We start from the raw sequence: 12,901 nt of genomic DNA, 5'->3' as shown, positions 1-12,901 counted from the left end.
GCACAACCCCCACTGGGGATATGCCCGCAACCAAGGTACATGCCCTTGACTGGAATCGAACCTGGGACCCTTGAGTCCGCAGGCCGACGCTCTATCCACTGAGCCAAACCAGTCAGGGCAAGCCTTCCCATTCTTGGTCCTTATGCATGTGATCCCAGGACAAGGATTTGAGGAACACTGACCTTGGAATAAAGTGCAAGCTCATCAGTTTACTGTAGTTCTCATAGTTTGGTACTAGCCCATATTTCTGTATGCGATGTTTTTTTATATATATATTTTTTTTCTCCTCACTGAACACCTTACAACCCAGCCATTTTGAACTGCCTCAGACTTACCTTGGCCTTTCTAGACTCGTGTGCTTGTTGTGCCCGTGTTCCTGCCGCTCAGAACCCCTTTTATTATGACTGTTTCTACCCAGTAACTGTGGACCTGGTACACTGTCTTCAGCTTCTAGTAATCTGTATAAAGTATTCCTGGACTCAATTCTCCTAGCGGAGTGGATCGCTCCCTCCTCTGTATTTCCCTAGGTTCTATTTATTACAACAAACACAAAGTGTTGCTTACTTACATATGTGTCTTCCTCAATAGACTATTAGCCTCTTGAGGTCAGGGGTGTATCTTGTCCATCTATCATAATCCTGGCACAGAATAATTGTGTAATGTTTGTCATGTGATTTAACAATCCAATAAAGAATGCAAGGAAGGAGTGATTAGTCTAATTTTTCAGTGAGAAAATAGGTCTCTTATTATTAAGCATTTGGCTATATTTACTCAGCTTGTAAGTATAGACTTGAGATTTGTACCCAAGAAATCTGTCTTCCTTTCTGATTTTGAACTTTACAGGAAAGGTACAATATCACAGTAAAATTACACACACACACATATTCCTTTTTAAGCTTCACTCCCCCCCCCTCGTCCCCCCGCTCACATATTAATTGATCTTTTATCAATTTGGGGAGAAATTATATTTTAATAAACTTTTTCATCAGTCCTATTTTATAAAATAATACCTATTCACCCAAAGCAGGAACTAATTACTGCATATTAAACTGTCTTTCAGTTTCATAACCACCTCCTCTACTCTGCTTTGTGATACTTATTTGTATCTCTTGCAGAAATTTGGGACCTAATGGGGTAGCCACAAATACTTTTTAAAAGTTAAACTCAACTGATATTTATGTAGGTAACATCTAATTTTGTAACAATTAAGACAAAAGTGTAAGTATTCAGTGGCTTTCCATCATATTTTTTAAAGCTTGATTTCCAAAGTTTAGACTTCAGTCTTTAGGTGTTGATGGAAATCAACCACCAGCTGCAAAGTTCAGATCCACTATGCCATAGAATACATGTAGCTATGGCTTAAGCCAAATGTTAGCAATGAAATATTTAGTAGCAACTGTTCTTTTAAAAGAAACATTTTAGATAATTAGAGTCATCTTATAATATCCTTATACCCAGCTGTCAGCTTTTTACTTTTTCTGCCAATATTTCTAGAACTGAAATCAAGAAAATAGAAATTAGGGTAGCATACTTTGAAATACACTCAGACTTGAAAAACTAGACCACCAACTTACACCATACACAAAAATAAACTCAAAATGGATAAAGGACTTAAATGTAAGACGGGAAACCATAAAAATACTAGAGGAATCCAAAGGCAACAAAATCTCAGACATATGCCGAAGCAATTTCTTCACTGATACAGCTCCTAGGGCATTGGAAACTAAAGAGAAAATAAACAAATGGGACTACATCAAAATAAAAAGCTTCTGCACAGCAAAAGAAACCATCAACAAAACAACAAGAAAGCCCACTGCATGGGAGAACGTATTTGCCAATGTTATCACTGATAAGGGTTTAATCTCCAACATTTATAGGGAACTCATACAACTTAACTAAAGGAAGATAAACAATCCAATCAAAAAATGGGCAAAGGACCTAAATAGACACTTTTCAAAAGAGGACATTCAGAAAGCCAAGAGACATATGAAAACATATTCAAAGTCACTAATCATCCAAGAGATGCAAATCAAAACAACAATGAGGTACCATCTCACACCTGTCAGAATGGCTATCATCAACAAACGACAAGTGCTGGAGAGGATGTGGAGAAAAGGGAACACTTGTGCACTGCTGGTGGGAATGCAGACTGGTGCAGCCACTATGGAAGACAGTATGGAGTTTCCTCAAAAAGTTAAAAATGGAACTCCCATTTGACCCAGTGATCCCACTTCTAGGAATATATCCCAAGAAAACAGAAACCCCAATCAGAAAGGATACATGCACCCCTATGTTCATAGCAGCACAATTTAACATAGCTAAGACCTGGAAACAGCCTAAGTGCCCATCAGCAGATGAATGGATTAGAAAACTGTGGTACATGTACACAATGGAATACTATGCTGCTGTAAAAAAGAAGGAATTCTTACCATTTACAACAGCATGGATGGAACTGGAGAGCATTATGCTAAGTGAAATAAGCCAGTCAATGAAAAAAACAACACACCACATGATCTCACTCATCCTATCCTGTCTAATAATAGACAAATGTGGTAATTAACCATACCTCCGCTATGCTTCCCATTGGCTAATCAGGGCGATATGCAAATTAACTGCCAACAAAGATGGCGGCCAGCAGCCACGCAGCTGAAGGGAGCAGGAGGCTTGCTTGCTCCAGTGATGGAGGAAGCCAAGGTTCCCCGCCTGCTACGGCCCAGCTCTGAGCTCCGGAAGCAACAAGGTTTCAATTATAGAAGCTAAACAAACCCCAGATACCTGCTTTCAGCCAGCCGGGGCCTCAGAGCTTAGAGCTCCAGTGATGGCAACAGAGTTTCAATTATAGAAGCTAAACAAACCCAGATACCTGCTTTCAGCCGGCAACGGCCTCAGAGCTGGAGCAGGCTCTCAGTTCCAATGAGAGCTATAAAAGGTAAATAAATCCCAGAATTAAAAAAAAGAAAAAAAAAGAGCCTGGGAGCTTCAGTCGCCCACCAGCCTGAAAACGGCCCTCAGCCCCTCACCCAGACTGGCCAGGCACCCCAGTGGGGTCCCCCACCCTGAAGGGGGTGTGACCAGCTGCAAACAGCCATCAGCCCATAATCCAGGCTGGCCAGGCACCCCAGTGGGGACCCCCACCCTGAAGGGGGTGTGACCAGCTGCAAACAGCCATCAGCCCCTCACCCAGGCTGGCCAGGCACCCAAGTGGGACTCCCACCCTGATCCGGGACACCCTTCAGAGCAAACCAGCCGGCCCCCTCCCGTGCATGCTCAATGCAGGAGCTGCCCTCTGGTGGTCAGTGTGCTCTCACAGGGGGGAGCTCTGCTCAGCCACAAGCCAGGCTGATGGCTGTCAGTACAGCAGTGGTGGTGGGAGCCTCTCCTGCCTCCTCAGCAGTGCTAAGGATGTCTGACTGCAGCTTAGGTCTGCTCCCCGCTGGCAAGTGGACATCCCCCGAGGGCTGCCGGGCTGCCAGATGGATGTCTGATTGCCATCTTCGGCCCAATCCCCCAGGAAGAAGGCCAAAGCCATCAAGTGGTCACCCCCTGAGGGGTCCCAGACTGCGAGAGGGCACAGGCCGGGCTGAGGGACCCCCTACCCCCGAGTGCACAAATTTTTGTGCGCTGGGCCTCTAGTCTAATCTAATAAAAGAGAAACATGCAAATTGACTGCATCTCCGCTATGCCCCAAGCCATGCCCACCAGCCAATCAGAGCGACTATATGCAAATGAACACAACCAAGATGGCGACTGGCAGCCACGGAGCTGGAGCAAGCAGGAGGCTTGGTTGCCCCAGCAATGGAGGAAGCCAAGCTTCCCGTCTGCCCTGGCTGGCTGCGGCCTCCGCTCAAGGCAACAAAGTTTCAATTATAGAAGATAAATATATCCCAGATACCTGCTTCCAGCCAGCCTCCACTGTGAGCTTGGGTGGCTGGGGGCTGTGGCCAGCCTGCAAACAGCCATCAGCCCCTCACCTAGGCTGGCCAGGCACCCCAGCAGGGACCCCCACCCTGAACAGTCTGTGGCCAGCCTGCAAACAGCCATCAGCCCCTTAACCAGGCTGGCCACATTCTCATGGGATGAGGGTCCCAGCTGGGGGGCTTAGCCAGCCTGCAAACACCCATCAACCACTCACCCAGGCTGGCCAGGCACCCCAGCAGGACCCCCCTCCCTGAAGGGGGTGTGGCCAGCCTGAAAACGGCCCTCAGCCCCTCAACCAGGCTGGCCAGGCACCCCAGCTGGACCCCCACCGTGATCCAGGACATCCTTCAGGCCAAACCAGCCGGCCCCCACCCATGCACCAGGCCTCTATCCTATATAATAACAGGGTAATATGCAAATTGACCCTAACAGTAGAATGACTGGGAATGACTGGTCACTAGACACACACTGACTACCAGGGGGCAGACGCTCAGTGCAGGAGCTGCCCCTGGTGGTCAGTGCACTCCCACAGGGGCGCTCTGCTCAGCCACAAGCCAGGCTGACGGCTGCCAGCACAGCGGTGGTGGCGGGAGCCTTTTCCCGCCTTCTTAGCAGCATTAAGGAGGGACTGCAGCTTAGACCCTCCTCCCCGCTGGCAAGTGGACATCCCCCAAGGGCTCCCAGGCTGCCAGAGGGATTCTGACTGCCTGTTTAGGCCCGATCCCCCGGGGATCGGGCCTAAGCCAGCAGTTGGTCATCCCCCGTGGGGTTCCAGATTGTGAGAGTGCACAGGCTGGGCTGAGGGAACCCCCCCCCCCCCAAGTGCACAAATTTTTGTGCATCGGGCCTCTAGTTTATTGATAATTAAGACCATTATAAACTGATGAGCAAAAATACAGAGGCAGAGCAACATCGAACAGACTGTCAAAGTACAGTGGGAACGCCGGGGAGGGTTGGAGTGGGGGGTAAGAGATCAACCGAAAGACTTGTATGCATGTATATAAGCATAACCAATGAACACAAGACACTGGGGGGTAGGGGAGGCCAGGGGAAGGTCAAGGGGAGAAAAAAGGAGACATATGTAATACTTTAAGCAATAAAACAAAAATTTTAAAAATTTTTAAAAAAGAAAAATTGTTATATCTTATAAAGATTTCCAAATAGAGTTCCTCAGTGTCTAAAAAAATTATAAAAAGCAAATAGCTATAATAACCCTCTCAAATATTAAGTTGAAATCTATACATTAGTAAGCAATAAGAGGATTTGAGGAATTGAAGAATTGCCTCTCTGATAGCCACTGGACTTGAAGATTATCAAAGTAAACTTGAGCATTTTAATTGCATTTTTGAAATTTCCTGCTACTGTTTCACTTTGCTACCATATTTTATCAGCATCTCACTATATCCTTCCATCCTCCCTTTCTTTAAAAATCTTTATTGTTGAAAGTATTACATATGTCCTCCTTTTCCCCGCTTAAACCACCTCCAGCCCACCCCTGCCCCTGCTACCCCAGGCCTGACCACCTCACTGTCTGCATCCCTGGGTTAGGCATATATGCATACAAGGTCTTTGGTCAATTACCTCCAACCCACCCTTATCCTTCTTCCCTCCAAGATGCCTCACTCTGTTCCATGCTTCCATGTCTCTGGATCCACTCCATTCATCAGTTTATTTTGTTAATTAGATTCCCTATGTGTGTGAGATCATGTGATACTTGTCTTTCTCTACCTGATTCATTTCACTTAGCATGATACTCTCCAGTTCCCTCCATGCTGTCTCGAAGGGTGAGAGATTCTTCTTTTTTACTGCTTCCTAGTATTCCATGGTATAAATGTACCACAGCTTTTTTATCCACTCATCTACTGATGGGCACTTGGGCTGTTTCCAGATCTTAGCTATTGTAAATTGTGCTGCTGTGAACATAGGGGTACATATATTCTTTCTGACTGGTGTTTCGGGTTTCTTAGGATATTTTTCTAGAAGTGAGATGACTGGGTCAAATGGCAGTTCCATATTTAATTTTTTGAGGAAACTCCATACTGTTCTCCAAAGTGGCTGCACCAGTCTGCATTCCCACCAGCAGTATACTAGGGTTCACTTTTCTCCACATCCTCACCAACCCTTGTCATTTGTTGATAGTAGCTATTCTGACAGGTGTGAGGTGATACCTCATTGTCATATTAATTTGCATCTCACTGATGATCAGTGACTTTGAGCCTTTTTTCATGTCTCTTGGCCATCTGGAGCAGTGTCTATTTAGGTTCTTTGCCCATTTTTAATTGGATTGTTGTCTTCTTTTGTTAAGTTGTATGAGTTCCTTATATATTTTGGATATTAACCTTTTGTCAGATGTATCATTGCCAAATATGTTCTCCCATACAGTGGGCTCCCTTTTCATTTTGTTGATGGTCTCTTTTGCTGTGCAGAAGCTTTCTATTTTGATTTAGTCCCATTTGTTTATTTTCTCCTTAGTTTACTTTGTCCTAGGAAATGTATCCATAAACATATTTCTACGAGAGATGTCTGAGATTTTGCTGCCTATGGTTTCTTCTAGGATTTTTATGGTTTCCCAACTTACATTTAAGTGTTTTATCTATTTTGAGTTTACTATTGTGTATGGTGTAAGTTGGTGGTCTAGTTTCATTTTTTTGCATGTATCGGTCCAATTCTCCCAACACCATTTGTTAAAGAGACTGTCTTGACTCCATTTGTCAAATATTAATTGAGCATAATAGCTTGGGTCCATTTCTAGGTTCTCTGTTCTGTTCCATTGATCTATATGACCGTTCTTGTGCCAATACCAGGCTGGTTTGATTATGTGGCTTTGTAGTATACCTTGATATATGGTATTGTGATTCCTCCAACTTAGTTCTTCTTTCTCAAAATTGCTTCAGGGTCTTTTTTGGTTTCATATAAATTTTTGGAGTATTTGTTCTAGGTCTGTGAAATAGGCTGTTGGTATTTTAATAGGGATTGCATTAAATCTGTAGATTGCCTTGGGTAGTATGGACATTTTAATGATGTTGATTCTACCAATCCATTAACACAGAATATTCTTCCACTGAGGAACATTGAGAAATAGACTTAGATAAGTGAAAATAGAGACTTTGATAGGAAGACTATCTTGTGAAAATGTCAGTTCTCCCTAAATTAGTATAGATCAAAGTTTCTCAATCAAAATGCCACCAAGTTTTGCTTTGATCTTTTTTTGAACTTAACAAAATTATTCTGAAGTTAATCTGGTATTATAAACCAAGTTTTAATGAGAAAGGAAGGCATTTGGGCTAAATTTAAAGGATAGGTATGGTGGAAATAGCAACAAATGGAAATAGATGTAAAAGAAAATCATAGACCCTATTTACAAATGCAAAAAAAGAAGATTGATCCAATAAGGTTAGAGCTTGGAGGGGGTTAGGGTGTGGGGAGAGAGGAAGAGGAGAGCATAGTTGTGGTGAGGCTCTGAGTTTCAGACATACATAATCTGTAGATATCAAAGTCACCATATCATTTTAATTAGGTAGCAGTGTGATTAGGTATGTAATGACACTGTGGATAATGAATTGGGGAAGGGAGAAAGTGAATAATGTGTGCTTCCAGGTCTTTTTGTCTTAGTGCATACTACCCACGTTATCATTCTGCCCTTCTCCTCATTCTGTACCTGTCAGAAATCCTTTTCATTTATTAAGTGTGACTCCCTTAAACACACACACACACACACACACACACACACACACACACACACTTTCTCCTGTAATTACTACATTCTTCCTTATAGGTTGGGTAATAAAGTTTGGAACTCTGTCCTTTTCACATTCATTTCTGTACTGTATACGTATGAATGATATTTTTCCCTCTCTTTTTCATTACACATGCCTTCACTTTAATTGCCAATGTCTTATAGATAGCAATTGCTTAATGAATGCTTGTAGAATTAGAGACAGGTCAGTATTACACATGAGAACTATTTAGGGTTTATACATGATAGAGAAGATGGCTAAAAAGAAAAAAAATGTGATGAATTTGAGGGCGATTTAATGGGTGGAAATGACATCATGCAAGAGGAATTGATAACTCCAAAGAGTCTAACCTTGGAGATTGAGAGAGCAGTGATGTCATGAAAAATGCCCACATTTGAGTAATTAAAAGATTAAGAGATACCAACAAAAGAATAAAGGAGGCCAGAAAAATTATCATAGAAAGATTATTTTGACTTTTATTGAGGAGTTTGTGTGTGTGTGTGGGGGGGGGGGGAATTTAATTACATCATTTATAGCATCAATAGGTCCTTACCTTTGTAACTTTGACCTTTTAATAAGGAAAATGCTCTTTTATTTTTTAAAATATATTTTTGTTGATTTTAGAGAGGAGGGGAGAATGAGAGAGGGATAGAAACAATAATGATGAGAGAGAAGCATTGATTGGCTGCTTCCTGCACGCCCCTTACTGGGGATCAAGCCTGCAACCCAAGCATGTGCCCTGACTGGGAATCAAACCATGACCTCCTGGTTCATACATTGACACTCAACCACTGAGCCACACTGGCCGGGCATTAAGGAAAATATTTTAAGATGAGATATAAAATATGAACCTGAAAACTTTTTAACATTTAATATTATGGAAATAAATATCCACTTTTAGAATATTTTCTATGTATATTGCAATGACTTTGTAATAGATGCTGAGCCAAATAGTAAGGGAGAAGTGAGAGAGTGTGTGTGTGTTGGGGGTGGGGGCATGGGGGGAGGGCGGCACATATATTTTATCCTGAGAAAATGACATCCTGACAGGACAGAAAAGCTAAGGACCAGGACTGAAAATGGCTAGACTCAAGGTTTTTTTCTGTCACCACACACCAGATATAGAGAGTAGTAAAAGCAGACAGATGGACAGTTATGCTAGTTTTGGAGTGTTCACATAGAGAAAAGAAACATTCTGTTCCTTTTATTCAGAAAAGGAATTTCTAGTCTAAATTATTGGTTTCAGTAACATTTCATATTCTGATCAAAGAAACATTATTTTTTTTACCCTGGAGATAATGACTCATGCTTTTCTCGGAATTTTGCTTTTGTGGAAACTAAAGTGCAGTCATAAATACAGCACTGTTATTTGTATCTTAGTGCTAGTGATACTGTTGTGAGTAGACTACTAACGGGTAAGAACACTAGTATTATAAAGCCCGTTTTAACAAAGAAACCAAGCATGAGTTTTAATTAGTCAATTTCTAGAGATGTGAAAATAGGCTTTTTAAACTAATAAGCAAATTATTAGGATTTTTGTCAATTATGCTATAAAAATAGAACCCATACTTTCATCTTAAAAAAAAAACTTTATCATTTTGAGGGTCTTTGACAGAAGGTAAATTTCTGACTTCCAATAATGACAGTGGAAATATTATAAATAAATTTTCCTGTCTCTTCCTTTTGCCCCTCACAATTGGTACGAGAGTATCAAAGTATAATCACATTAGACCATAAATAATGATCAAATAGAGATTATTGGTATTGACTAGATGAAGTTAAAAGCTTATGTTCCAGTTTTAACCTAATCTTCCAATTTAAGAACTAGAGCTGTGGGTGTGCCTTTATGTACTATAATAGATGTTCTCACTCTGAGTTTTCATCACATCAAAATTCTCCATCATGTGTCCATCGCTGCAATAGCCATTATGGAGCGACACACACAAAAGTGTCTGTTGATGATCCCTACAGCTCTCTCCAACCCCTTATCTCTTTACTTCAACCTTTGCAGTCATGCCCCTTCCTGGGATACTACTCCCCAGGGAAGGTTTATATTTTTAAGTTTCCTTTTTCAAACTTTCTTAAAACTCCCTCTGTGCTTTTATTATAATTTCATCAAAATTAGCTAATGAATCATAATGTGTGAGGCAGTTGTTGGGATAATGATATGTTAACTAATTTAAAAGTTTTTATCAGTTGATACATTTTTAAGGAAGCACTTTAACTTACTGCATTATTATGAGGTAATTTATTATTTAACCGTATGCCTTAGGTGGTCAGCTGATGACATATTGAGCATCAATGAATGAACATGTTAATGTACTTACTGATCATTTATGTTGCTGTTTTTACACAGTTGCACCCATTTCAGTTTGTTATTCTCATTGCTCTCATTTTAAGATATAGTAACTATAATTTCCCAAGTGCTTGGTACATTGTACTACATCAAGTATAAGTGAACAATAAATATTTGAAAGGGCAAAGTAAAGACCGTCTTGTAACCTTCTCTCCCATTGTTAAGTACATTCTGAAATAACCTTGCCCATATTGTAATAGCTAAAAAATTTTGTATTTTTTAAAATATCTGTGACTTGTCTAGCCGGTGTGGCTCAGTTGGTTGAGCATTGTCCCGTGCAGCAAGAGGTCGCAGGTTCAATTTCCAGTCAAAGCATGTGGCCGGGTTGTCACCTCAATTCCCAGTAGAGGGATCAATGTTTCTATCTTTCCCTCTCCCTTCCTCTCTCTCTAAAATCAATAAAAAATATATCTGTGGCTCCACATTGTTGTCAGTCATTCATAGGACTGCTTCTCACATCTTGGGTGGGTGACACTTGTACTGAAATTAAGCTACCCTCTATCTGATTGCTGCATTACTTCAAATTTTGCTTTAGTGAAGTAGCCCTTTTATCAGAGATCAAATACTGAAGGATGATAAATCACTATTGAAATTGGACAATAATTGCTCACAATAGGGTCTTTCACTATTAGTGTAATATTAAAATATTCTGTTATTTCCAGAAAGGGAGCAAATGGCAAACAATTGCATCAAAATATAATGTTATTGTTTGGTCTTTTTCATTAAAAGAGCAAAGTTTTAAAATCAAGTTTCTACTATATTTCATCCAATGTTGTGGCATCCATCTGGAAATGTATTGTTACCTATGGATATACTTGGGTAGTGTTCACTGAACAAATAATATAGTTTAATCTAAAGAAATGGAACATTTGCAACTAGCTCTTTATGTGTTCATCTGCTTAAGTTAAGTAAAACTGGGGAATACTTGCTTTAACCAATAAATTTGGCATGTGAAATGGGCAGATTAAGAATAGACATTAAGCCTGGCTGGTGTGGCTCAGTGGATGAGCGTCAGACTCCTATGAAGCAGGAGATCACAGTTCAATTCCCAGTCAGGGCACATGCTGGCGTTGCAGGTTCAGTTCCCAATGGGGATGTGCAGGAGGCAGCAGACCAGTGATTCTCTCTTATCATTGATGTTTTTATCTCCCTCTCCCTTCCTCTCTGAAATCAATTAATATATATATATATATATATATATATATATATATATATATATTTTTTTTTTTTTTTAAATAAACATTGTGACCAGTTTGAGTAAAATTTCATGAAATAACATTTTAATGCCCTATACATTCTTTTCTTTGTGTCTATTTGTAAGAATGCCAATACTTTATCAATAGGTATGGTATAAGAGAAACACTACTTGAAGAGATTACAATAATGACCTCTAAGAAAAGAAATGAGGTCAAACACGAAGGTTGAGATTGTGATTTGGGGTCAAAAGGGATAATAGCATGGGTCGATAAATAACTCAGACAAAAATGTCAGGGACCTAAGTATTGGTATGATAACCAAGGATACTCAATGCATCTCAAGATAGATTTTTGCAGTCTAATTAAATACCTTGTAAACTAAAATATGTTTTCATGACACTTATCCACTTGTGCATAATTATCTAATGTAGCCATTTGGGATTATGCCTTGGCATGAATGAAACTAAAAGCAAGGTCCTTCTGGTGTTTTTGGATAAGTTCATTGGATAATACCTGTTTCCACAGAATATACTACTAAAATTGGGATGACAACAGAAGACTAGCATGGCCCTGTGTAAGGTTGTTACACACATTCAAGAGATACTCCATATTTTTCAGCGAATGTTTTTATTTGATTCACTTACTAGCAGACTGTTTTCCTGATTCAAAGCAAATTGATGGAGTCCATTTACATTTCCTCCTCAGCCTGCCAGTATTGGCAGAATCCCCACTGTAATCACTGCAGCACAGTCCAGATCTTGTCATTTCATTTTGAAAATGTTGCCCTTGCCACAGCCAGTGACAGCAATGATATGTGAATATCTTCTTTGTTCATTGTTTGTGCATGGTAGTCTGTAGTCATAGGCACAGACACATAGCTGCAGTTTTATGACACGTGGCCCCGAGAAATAGGAAAATCTATTGAAGACCAGAGACTGTGATGGAGCTTTATGATTGGTCTTTGATTCTCTCTCCCAAATCAATTTGGCCTTCTGGCAGATAGCACAGATATGTTAAGTCTGGGATGTTGAGTTGGTCAAAAGTGAAAATAATACTCCAAAGCAAAGAGACCTATGAAATATATCTGGATGCAATTAAGTGAATGTATTGTATCTACTAGTAGCCCCAAAGTTGCTAGCTCCATCTTTGTTGGACTAGTCCAGTGGTCGGCAAACTGCAGCCCCTTGAGTGTGGCTCTTCCACAAAATACCACGTGCGGGTGCGCACGTACTGTGCGATTGAAACTTCGTGGCCACACTCAAGGGGCCAAAGAGCTGCATGTGGCTCACGAGCTGCAGTTTGCCGACCACTGGACTAGACTGAAAACTTACTCTTTTGGCATTTTGGACTTTGTTTGTTCGTTTGTTTGTTTCTCTGTGGACACAAACTGTTCTGTGCAAGGAAATAGAGTGACAGTTTCTACTGAGGAACCTGTAGCTGACCCAAGTTGTACTTTGCTTATAATGGCGGTATAGAGTTGGTATGCAAGACTTAACCTTTTGCCATTGTCAAGAAAGACTATAATGTTTATCTGTGGGGGGCAGACAAGTTTTAATGTATCTGGACCCTGGAGGGGTATCACCAGAAGTACTAGAATTTGACTAGAAGTCTCAATAATGACTAAATTGTTTTCATCCCATGACACAAGGAAATAAGGTAACTATTCATTTTTGATGAAGAGAGAAAAAGGCAAA

General features: G+C 40.8%; 1 protein-coding gene and 1 pseudogene across 3 annotated transcripts in view; both read left to right on the top strand.

Moving 5' to 3' along the window:
- The window catches only part of PIK3CA (phosphatidylinositol-4,5-bisphosphate 3-kinase catalytic subunit alpha), a 77,872-nt gene that overhangs the window by 13,476 nt on the left and 51,495 nt on the right, over positions 1-12,901 (top strand). The window lies entirely within an intron of this gene.
- LOC111825132 lies at positions 11,722-11,822 on the top strand (annotated as a pseudogene).

This window comes from Myotis lucifugus, unplaced genomic scaffold, assembly GCF_000147115.1.
Source record: "Myotis lucifugus unplaced genomic scaffold, Myoluc2.0 scaffold_14, whole genome shotgun sequence".
In the NCBI taxonomy this organism is placed as follows: domain Eukaryota; kingdom Metazoa; phylum Chordata; class Mammalia; order Chiroptera; family Vespertilionidae; genus Myotis; species Myotis lucifugus.
The sequence above is the reverse complement of the archived record's forward strand: the minus strand, read 5'-3'. Positions and strand labels throughout refer to the sequence as shown.